The sequence below is a fragment of the Lathamus discolor genome, chromosome 4 (assembly GCF_037157495.1).
Source record: "Lathamus discolor isolate bLatDis1 chromosome 4, bLatDis1.hap1, whole genome shotgun sequence".
Classification (NCBI taxonomy): domain Eukaryota; kingdom Metazoa; phylum Chordata; class Aves; order Psittaciformes; family Psittacidae; genus Lathamus; species Lathamus discolor.
This window is the reverse complement of record NC_088887.1, coordinates 91,813,222-91,824,143: the sequence shown is the minus strand read 5'-3', so window position 1 is coordinate 91,824,143 and position 10,922 is coordinate 91,813,222. Positions and strand designations below refer to the sequence as shown.

At 36.4% G+C, this 10,922-nt stretch overlaps 1 long non-coding RNA gene across 1 annotated transcript; it reads left to right on the top strand.

Moving 5' to 3' along the window:
* Nucleotides 1-3,226: 3,226 nt before the first annotated feature.
* On the top strand, nt 3,227-9,424 carry LOC136012763 (uncharacterized). The gene is made up of 3 exons (XR_010611946.1): nt 3,227-3,290; nt 4,525-4,683; nt 8,663-9,424. It is a non-coding gene; the product is annotated as an uncharacterized LOC136012763 (long non-coding RNA).
* The last annotated feature ends 1,498 nt before the right edge of the window (nt 9,425-10,922 follow it).

Below are 10,922 nucleotides of genomic sequence, written 5' to 3'. Positions count from 1 at the left end.
GGTAGTGACAGTAATCAAACCATAGTTTCTCAAGTAGAGCCTGATTGTGCTAGTCCTCCAGGGGCTTGAGTCACTATGATGGCAGGGGATCTACCTGCTTCTGCTATAGGCATCTCCTTGTGTCCTTCTTGAAGCACATTTCATGAAAATACAGGCAAAACCAGAATAAGTCATGACTATTAAAAAGAAGAAAACATTAAATTAATTTTTTTAAAACCAAATGACAAAAACCTTTGTAAGATTTCAAAAAATCATGTGTAATGAATAATTAAACTATTAATAATATAATCCTCTTAAAAGCATAGAACTACTAGCTGAGAAGATTAAGCACATAACTGCTTTCAGTACAATGAAAGTGTTATAAGGGAAGAAGCTAAGTTTCCTTCTGCCTTTTTCCCTTCTTGTTTGTGACAGATTGTCAGCACATTCAGATTAATAGTATTTTATTGAATGTTCATTATTTGAGCATACAAAAATATCTGTAGGTAAAAGATTATTACACAATATATTATATTGGCTAAACGATGGTTTAGTGAGAGGTGTCCCTGTCCATGGCAGGGGGGTTGGAACTAGATGATCTTGAGGTCCTTTCCAACCCTAACCATTCTATGATTCTATGATTCTATGATTAAGGGGTAACTTTTGAAACTGGGATTATGGCAAAGTCCACTGAAAACCAGAAGGTGAAGACAGAATGCAGAAAAGATGACAGTTGAAAAGACAGAGACTGGTAACGTTATATAAAAATAACAATAGAAAAAAATATATTAAACCTGCTATGTTCTTAGGAAAAAAAGAAGAAAAAAATCAACTTCCATCTGGTTAAATGCTATCTAAATTAATTTTTTGAATCACACAGAAGATACAGTGATAGAAATAGAAAGTACTTGTATTCTTGTATCTAGTTAACAAGTTAATTCTTATTTTCTGTTTCTCAGTACTTGAAGTTATCTCTGCAGTCCTAGCCCATGGCAGGAGTTTTAACTTTTCATGCTGCCATGAGAGAGACTAAGCTGGAAGGAAACGATGAACAGTCAAAAGTGGCAAATCAAAAATGACCACATGCAGAAAATTATACTCTGTTTGTGGAGAAAGCAAGTGAAATAGCACTGACGGCAGCCTAATGGACTGCAGGTTTCCTAGGCTGTCCAGGAATAACTCAGTTTTGTTTTGTATGACACAAGTTACTTCTTTAACACCCATAGTCAATTAGACACAAGTCTTAGCAGGCGAAGTCCTAGCTGTTATCAGGAGGCAGTTCTGCTAGGGTGTAGTGAGGGGTTGAGTGATCTGGATTAGGCAGAACAATGGGTTTTAATTGTTGGAAGGCAACTATTTGGCTTGTTCTAACATTCTGGGCTTAAGGAGAGACACTGCTAAACAGGTGTGGTCTCTGTGTGAAAGAGTGTTCAATGTGGAGATCTTCATGAGCTATGTAACTCCTACTTCAGGGAGCTGTGACCTGGATACCCTGCCTCAACAGAACCAATTAGCTGCCTATTATTGTATTTAGTAGGTTTATTTATTTATTTATTTATTTATGATGACAAATACGATTAAAAAAAAAAAAAAACCAGTTCTTACCAGGGGTTAGGAAAAAGACCAAAAGGTAATATATCGTGATTGGTAGGTGTAATATTGTCCTTCAAAGGCAGTCAAGGTCCAATAACCAGTCTAGCACAAAAAGAGTTCTACAAACAACAAAGGCTTTGATAGCTTTTATTACCATGAAGAAAAAAGCATGAGATAGATTTTACTCCAATTTTAAGCCCTTTTATTGCAGTTCAGAGAATAACTCAGTTCCCTCTCATAGTGTTTCAGTTGAACAATCATCTACCAGATAGACATTGACTACCTTGTCATAGAAGGGAAGAATGGATATTTCACTTTAAATTAATCTTATCAGTGAAACATTCATAGAAAAGAGCTGAACTGCATTTATTTGCTTCTAAGTACTAGCTCAGAAAACTACATTTTAATCTCATTATAATATGACATTCCAAAGTCTATTGCTCTTTTGCTTAGCCCTTTTTGGGGATTGAGAGAATGGTCGCTTTGTTTTTTCTTTTAACTGTATTTAAGTCATGTGGAAGAAGATGCATCAAGTCAAGTATTTAGTTTGCCTAAATAAAATGTAGATGGGGATGGGGGAGGGGGGAAGTGAAGGCAAGGACAATAATAAGCTCTAATATAGATATGAAAATAGCCTTCATAAAACAAGGATAAACAACACTGCAGTCTAATTTACCCCCACATAAAATGCAAAATAGAACTCCATGTGTAATAAAACATTAGGATCTTTATAGCCAGCATAATCTTAACTAATCTTTTCTTACATTATTTCTACAGTTACAGTAATTCATCTGCATGAAATTTGACTGAATAAGGTTAGCCTTGCAATAGAAACCACACCAATTTTCCCCTCCCTTCTATTCACAAGATCCTTCATTAGCATTTGCATATGTTTCTAAGTCAGTCCCAGGCAGGATCAGCCTCTAGTCTCCTCAGAATGTCAGCAGTGCAAAACAGTTTTCTTTTGAACATCCCCTTCCTTTGTAATACACAAATACAATCTTCTGGGGCTCTGTAATTATCCAAAATGAGCTTTAGTGTTGCAAATTACTTCAGCACCCCTATGATTTATCTCTTGTAAACACAGTTTATAATATTTATATTCCTATTAGAACCTCTACTAATAATAAACTAACAGTACATAAATATTTACATGATAGTACATGGACAAATGTTGGATACCCTTATATTAGTTACGTTTCTTGTTCTCCCTATCACACTTAGAAAAAAGCTAAACCTTGGCAATTTGCCATGTTCACAAAAATACCTTTGAAAATGGCTCAGAACATTAACAGAGCTTCAAATTTGCCACACTTTTCTTTAAAAGAATGGCATTCCTTCGTACTTATGCAGTCTGGGTTATTGCTTCTTCACATTATGCATCATTACTCTGAGTAGGTGTCTTATCAGCAGCTCCAGTTGTTGTGGAGACGATAGGAATTAAGCACTGGAAGCCTTTTATTTATCTTACATGCTTTATTCCTACAAGATTTTCAGCATATAAGCTTCTTTGTTCAGCTCAGAATTGGATACATAGCCAGGCATTGTAAAATTTACATCTTTCTCTTTTTGTATTTGTTCCTAAATAGGATTGAAAACAAAGTATAGCTTTAATTAAAGCTCTGCTTAACAATAGACAATTTTTTCCATGCAGTGACATTTCTGATCAGTTGTGAGGATTTTGCAAAGGCCTAATAGGTGACATTCACCACTAAGCTGTAAGTAGAACTGCAACATACTTACCTGTGCTAAGTGTCTGACTGACAATATTCACACAAAGAAAACTGTAATAATGCTGTTGAAATACTGATTTAGCCAACAAAAGCCATGGAATTTAAAGCGAAGGTTACTCTAAACTGTGTATGATATGTAATAACATACAAGTTCAAAGGATAAATGCCGAGTTTTAGAAAAGCAAAAGGAAAGAAAGGGAAGACAGTGACAGAAGGGAGGAAAGGAGGAAGAGAAGAAGGAAGGAAGGAGTACCTAGAATCTATCATTCTTCATCAAAATTTATTGCATAACAGGGACAATCAAAAAATTTAGGAGCACAGAATTAATAATAAATGTCAACCTTTCTATTGAGGTTGATTCTACGTTACTTATACTGCAGATGACAGAAGGATGAAAACCAAAAATCCAACCCAATTTACTGATCTAATGCATGCATGTTTTTGAAAAAAATAATAATAATAATAATAAAAAAATGTCTGTTAGAAACTGTTCAATAAATGTTACCATTCCAAAGACTAAGGCTTTTTCTCCTTTGCTTCCTCTATACTTGTCAGATGTCTGTAGTTCAAACACAAATTTGCCATCACCTGATGAAAGTAATTCCCAACAATATTGTACTTATTCTAGAGGTGATAATGTGTGAGAAAAGCATAGGCATTTCCCAGTCCCCATTGGACAAAGGGCCAGTAATTATGGCTTTCAGGATGTGTGTCAGGAACATCTAAAATGCCTGTACAATATACATTTGTAATATGTTTGCATACTAGTAGCCTAGTAAATCTGCTTTGAAGAGCTGAGCAATAAGCTTTCCCTCTTTGGGAAAAGACTGACAGTGGAAGAAGATCAGCTAGGATTTCCTGCTGGGGTCAGGGAGAGAGAATGTAAAAGAAGTTACCCAACCAGGTATTACTACAAATTGGCTAATTTCTGCGTACACTGCATTATACTGCTTTACCTGTCACAGAATATGTGCCCTGCAGATGACTCAGCTTCCTACAAAGGCTATTCCTACAGCTGAGTCATTCACATTCTAAAGTGGAAAATAATGGGGAGAAAAAAGAAAGATGCTGAAATAAAATCTTCCACAAAAGAGAATGAGTTGATACAGAAACCTGTGATAACAAAGCACGTTCCACTGCACGGAAAAAGTGTAAAATAATTTTTGGAGTCTTGAGTGTTTTTCTGGTCTGTAACAACTGCCTGATACTATCTTTTTAGCAGGGTTATATCAAGAACTGTTGCAGATACTACAGCAAAACCAAGTATTGTCATGTTTCTCTATCAAGTGGATTGACTGCTCAACAGAGACATAGAACAACTTAAGTTAAGGTCATTGTCCAAAACACTGGGCTACGTAGACACCACGGCAGGACTAAGGTATAGAGCATCTTTTTTCATTCACTATTTCCATGTAAATTTCACATAGTTTAATCTTTCATCTGTGCTTCAACAAAAAATTAAAAAATGTTAACTTTATGCAAGTAAAAGGAACTGACATATGTGTAAAAAACCCAAATAAACATAACTTTACTACCTTCTTTCAGTCCAAAAAATACCTAGAAGTATTATGCAGTAAAGCAATAATATAACTTGGGAAATTATTTTTCACTTAGCCACAATACAAACAAAACCAAACATGCCACTAAAAATCAGAAATAATGTCTAAACAAGCAGAAAACATCTAATGTTACTTACAGTATTCTTGATTGTTACTGTAGGTGTATGCTACTTCTGTAACTATTAGTGCATGGACTTTATAATGCTATCTTAATTTCCCTAAAAGATGCCTTTCTCCATAACTCTTATCCATCTATTTGCTGTATTTACTTTAATTCCACATATAGAAAAAGACATTTACAGAACACTAACAGGTATCACAGTGTTTAAGTTTCATGTTCTGATCAGAGAAAACACCTTGTCTTTCTAGCAAGTATCTTTTCAGGCAGGTATTGCAGAGGTACCTAAAAAAATCAAGGTCTAGAAAACCAATAAAACTAAGAACTGCAATAATAGATTAGACTCACGGTTCATCTAGTCCTGTCTCTTTTCTCCTGCAATGGCTTACACCAAAGTAGCAAATACACACATTAGACGGATGTTATATAATTTACTCCTCTCATATCTTCTTGAATTTCAAGTAGCTACAGCTTCTTTTAAACCCTGAAAAAGGTGAATACAGTGGCCGCCAACCTCATGTGAATATACATAACCAAACATAAAATTGCCCTTTTTTTTCTTCTCTGATGGGGCTTTTCATTGGTCAAATGCAGTAAGAAAAGGCATTGGATTACATTATAGATAAATCAGATGCCAAATGTAATTTCTGAAATGGAGAATATTTTTAGACTGCATGACAGAAAAAAAAAAAAAAAAAAAAGGCTCTAAAATGGGTAATCTTCTATTTCACTAAATGTGCTCCCTGCCTGAGATCTTGTACGCCAAGCTTCAGCCTGAAGCAAATTTTTATAGCCAAGCTATTAACTTCTAAAAATAGGGGGATGTAATGGAAACATTAAGAAACCCACTACTGGGCACAACCAAAATCCAAGGGAGGATGAAACAACACTCCTTTATTTTTCCTTCTTTATCTCACCACATTAGTGCGTTTGTGGCACTGAACTGTGTTTATGCCAAATGTGTTTTGTTTAGGTAGTTTCCTTCTATCAGCAGCTTATGATGCTGATATTTAATCTCTCTCTCCCTCTCTCTCTTGTTTTTGAAGAAACTTCATAGCAAACACATACTTCAGGTCAGGCACTTGCCATATTTGACTCAGTTCTTAAAAAAGGTGCTACTTCCCGGGGGATAGAACAAATAGACTGAAGGATTGCAAGAGTGATCTGGAATTAAAATGCTCTGCAAAAGGAGATTTCTGCATTTTCACTTGAACCCTTCTGAGAAACAGAATACTAGAGTGAACATTTTGTAACAAAATGTGCAGCAGTGATTTACTTTTCTGTCATGAACTGTGCATTCTCTGTTTTATTGAAGTGTACAATATTTCTCATCATCTGCTATTTATTTTACATTCAGCACTGTAAAACCAAAGAAGCACTGACTCACAAGTCAGCAGGTGGGTGCCCCTCTTCAGAGGCATTCCATGCTTTTTGCCAAATCATTTAGCACATCTGTAGACTTCACTAAATCATTTTTTAAAGTAATATCAGTAATAAGAGTCAGAGAGCCTTGAAAAGTATGTGTAGTATGTGTTCTGCAAACAGGCTCTCAACTAAAATCCCTGGAGCTAGGAACAACAGTAAAAATCATCTCAAAGGAGCAGTAGAGAGTGGAGAAAATGGATCTTGGTATAGAGGACATGCTATTTATGGAGGTCAATCTGCATCAGTGACATAACATTTCAGGGCTATTCAGCTATAAACACATTCTCATGAGTCGTGCAGGGTTTTAAGGAAAAGATCAAAAGATGAGCACACAAAATGAGTGTGCATGAGTGCTTCTATCCCACACCTTAACAGATTGCTTTTCTACTCTGCCCATGGTGGGGTGTGTTGCAATCGGGGCAAAGGCAAGCTGGAAAACAGGGTTTGGCACTTCAGAAGAACTAACTAAATCAGTACACTTGAGACCTAGATGATGCATTTGCAATGTGGAAATTTTTGGAAGTGTCAAGGAGACTTAGCAGCTTGCTAGTGCCTGAAGTCACCTGGACAGTTCAAAAGTCACTCCCATCTTCTACTGGGCAGAGTCCTAATTCTGAAACCATTTCACTGCAGGTAGGTATCTATCTGTTTACAGACAACCTGCTAAAATCAAGTTAGTCTCTTGAAGTATGCATGGCACAGGGAGGTTTGCACTTACATACAAGCTTGCAGAGCTACACAATTCAGAATTGCTTAGATCAATAGGTGACTTATTACAGTATTTTACTTGCTTGTGGGGACAAAAGATTAGATTTTCAGAGCTTAAATGTCTATTTAAATCTTACTTCTAAATCTATCCCAAGCCCTTTGTTAACACTTTGGTTATTTGACAAGCAAGGTAACAATTTGTCATGTCAGACTCTCCTGTGTCATTTTCAGAAACCCTATTGGCTTCTGAAACAACATTTTCTGGACGTTTTTCTATCTTCTAAGCATGCAGTTCTCCAATTGCTATCAAACTATGTTTCCAGTCATCTGGTCATCTCAGCACAACTGACTCATTCACTTGCACAAGAGTATGTGACAGTTGTAAAATACCTTCTTTTGATTTCTGCCAATGTACTTTAGAGGATACACAGAACAGTCCCCCAAACCAGTTGAATTCTATTCAGTCTCAAGAATGTGAATGTTTATCTGTCTCCAGACTCTTTCTTGTTTTAGTCCCTGTTGGCACCGGTAAGTTCCAGGGAATCTGATAATGGAGAATCACTTCTTGTATATGCCATGGAATTTGCAAAGTTTATAAGAATATCTGTTATTTCCTCTTTAAAGGAATACTGGCCAGAGTAGAGAATATTGCAGCTGTTGGCCTGGATACTGGATTTCAGTAAATATGCAGTCCTCCATGTTTCAAAAAGATTACATTCTACAGGAAAAGCCATCTGACATTCTACAGTTTCAAATGTTGGAATTTCACTTTTTGTCACTTTTATGGTCACTTTGTGTAAGGCTGCTTTTTATCTGCTAGGTGTGTAAGGTCCAAAAAGCAAAGCAGAAGCAACAAAGGAACTAAATATTTTGATGGGTTGAACACAGAAATACCAGATCTGCCTTATGAGCCGGAATGTGGTAAATATGAGATAAGAGACATAGAGTCCACAAAATAAAGCTGAAGACAAAGTGTTGCAAAAAAATAGAATAAACATGAAGAAGAAAATCCAGAAATGCTGGAGCAACACAGAAAAAGACTGAGAAAGGAAAGTGGAGAAACTAGAGAATCCCAGGAATTTTAATTTAAAGTAAAAATTCAGTTGATTCTTAAATAACTTTTAACCTGGAAAGCTTCATGCAAATTATGCTCCAAATTCATCAGTTAGATGATTCCACAAGGCCACGTATAATATACGTGTAAAACAGACCAGTTATCTGGGAGTATTGTATAAAACACAGGTAATTTCATAAGCTAAAATATAAATAGAAAATATGTTTTGATAATAACAGTTAATAGGCATCCTTGTTTGAGGGATAGGTAGGTAAAAAGAAAAGAAAAGGAGGCAAAACAATAAACCACTTTATAAAAATGTTTTTAGACAGACCAGAACTACCTCCTACATACGCACAAGAGAGCACTGTAGCTTTATGGGACACAAGCATTCACGTAAGATGCCATGTTAGCATACAGGACATTGATCCTAGTTAATGCAGACAGAATTTATGTCATGTCGTTTTCCTTCTTGCTTCCACTCATGCGGCAGTGGCCAAGAAGATACAGGAGAGCTCCATTTGTGTGCTGTTGCTGTTCACGATCATGACAATAAAAGAGTTCGCTTCCTGGCAATTGATTCTGCTCTGAAAGCACCACAGTAGAAATTTAAGTGAAGAGAGAAATGCTCTGAAGAGGATCCTGGAGTAATGCAATCATGAGAAAAGTAAAAGACCTTTGAGACAAGAATTTCCTTCTGTTGGTTTGAAGAGGAAACAGTATTATTGTAAACGTTTCACTTGAAGGGACAAGAGATGACAAACTCAAGAAAATTTCAGCCTTACCTGCAGCTGAACAGCCAGTGTTAGCAGAAATTTGAGCATCTAATTGTGACTTAATGTGCCTAAACAGAGTGCCTAGAAGTTGATGAACCTTATATTCCACACTCATATACTATCTTGTGTTGGAAGTACTTCACACCCTTATAGTACCTACACTTCTGATAAGCAATCACACAGAGACCCATGTTGGTGCCTGTATGTTGTCATATGTATTTGACCAAACACTGATCTTGCTGTGTGTCTCAGAGCCCTGGGTCTCTCCTACATGCAGGAAGACTTCTTATCAATTCCCTGGGAGAACAGTTTGACAGTCTGTTGAATCTAGTGCATCATTAGGGAGAAAATAAAAGGAAAAGAGAAAATAAATGATTTATTTTTGGCTTGGTGGTTCAAACTCTCACCTGGGATCTAGATAATGAGACTCTGGTGGATTGTAGGATTTTGTTTTGGTGGTTTTGGCTGGGGTTTGGGAACGCGGTTTTTCATATGCAATTATTTATTAAAAAAATAAAATAGCTTGGAGAGTAAATAATGAAATTATTCATACCCCCAGGCTGCTGTTTTGTGCTGTTTTGTTGTGGGGGTGTTTGTTTGGGGTTTTTTCCTGGGTTTTTTTCCTGGGATCCAAAATTTATGTTTCTCCTCTAAGCTGTGCTACTGGGATTTGAAGATAAGGCTCAGTGACTGCTGTACTTGATATCTGTAGGTGTCAGGGAAGTCTTCCTTCTCCTGCTTGCCTCCCAGGAGAAAGAGCTGGCCATAAGTACTTAATTCTAGAAAGTTCATAGCTGACAATCTGATATCAGAGGGATTTCCAGTGGGAAATCACTGTGGTTTTGTGTTCTGGAATATGATGTCTAAACACATTTAACTCTCAGGGGTTGGGCCCCATTTCTTTTTCAGCTTCTCAAAGTAAATAGCCTGCTCACACAGCTGCCTCCTGCTTATCTATATTTTTAAGATTATTTCTTGTCTTGTCACAGTAGGCAGATAATTCTTGTGGATTTGCAGGAATGGGAAGAGTGCCGTTCACTTTTTTGAAAGGATCTATTGAAATCATGGGCCTACAGCTCCATACTTACCTGTCATAAATACCTGCTGGCTTTTCAGAAATCAATACAAAGAATTTCTAAGGAGTTCCCACCTTCTTACTTCTGATTGACAATTTTGCTCTCAAAGCACAAGGCCATATCTCAGAGTATTAGTGAACTGGATTTCAACATTTGGCAGAACTCAATGATCTGTTGCAGAAGAAAGTCCTAACCTATCCCATGAGCACAGTGGGGTGAACGTGACCTAATCACTCTGAGTTTAAAGAACAAGCAGGTAGAACCACTGTAACATTTCTACCGCAAGTACAAGCTTAAAAGAAAATCCAGTTAGGTGGACAACGAAGGTGTTTAATCTCAATGTTACAAGGACAAAAAATGATGTTTCAAGGTTGACATTGCCCTGCCAAAAAGTGGATTTCTTTGAGTAGCAAGACCTTACCATATGTCTCCTTCCCAAACAGCCCCAACAGAGAACGGCATTATGATCACCAAGCAGCACTTGTTTTACTGATATATTCAGATTAAAATAAAAATCTGAATCTTTTGTTGTCTTTGATCAAAATGCCAAAAAAAAAAATATCTTTGGTACTGTTATTTCCATTAGTGTTAATGCCATTTTCTGTACAGTATTACTCTAATTTGCAGAGGTTAAAGAAAAAAATTTCATCATGTTAACAAGCATCTAATTCAGAAAGGAAATTTATCTCATTAGAACTTCATTTAAAGATTTAGTGAAGCTATTAGTGATTATTTTTCTGGCATCCATAAAAATATCTTTCTTCTGTAAAAAAAATCAGCCAAAGCTATGCAGCTGTAATTATCATCTCCTTCAGCATAAGAGCACCAAGGATGGAAATGTAACAATCAATGTAATAAAAAAACAACAGTGTTCGGATAATATTGCAGAAGAAATTGAATA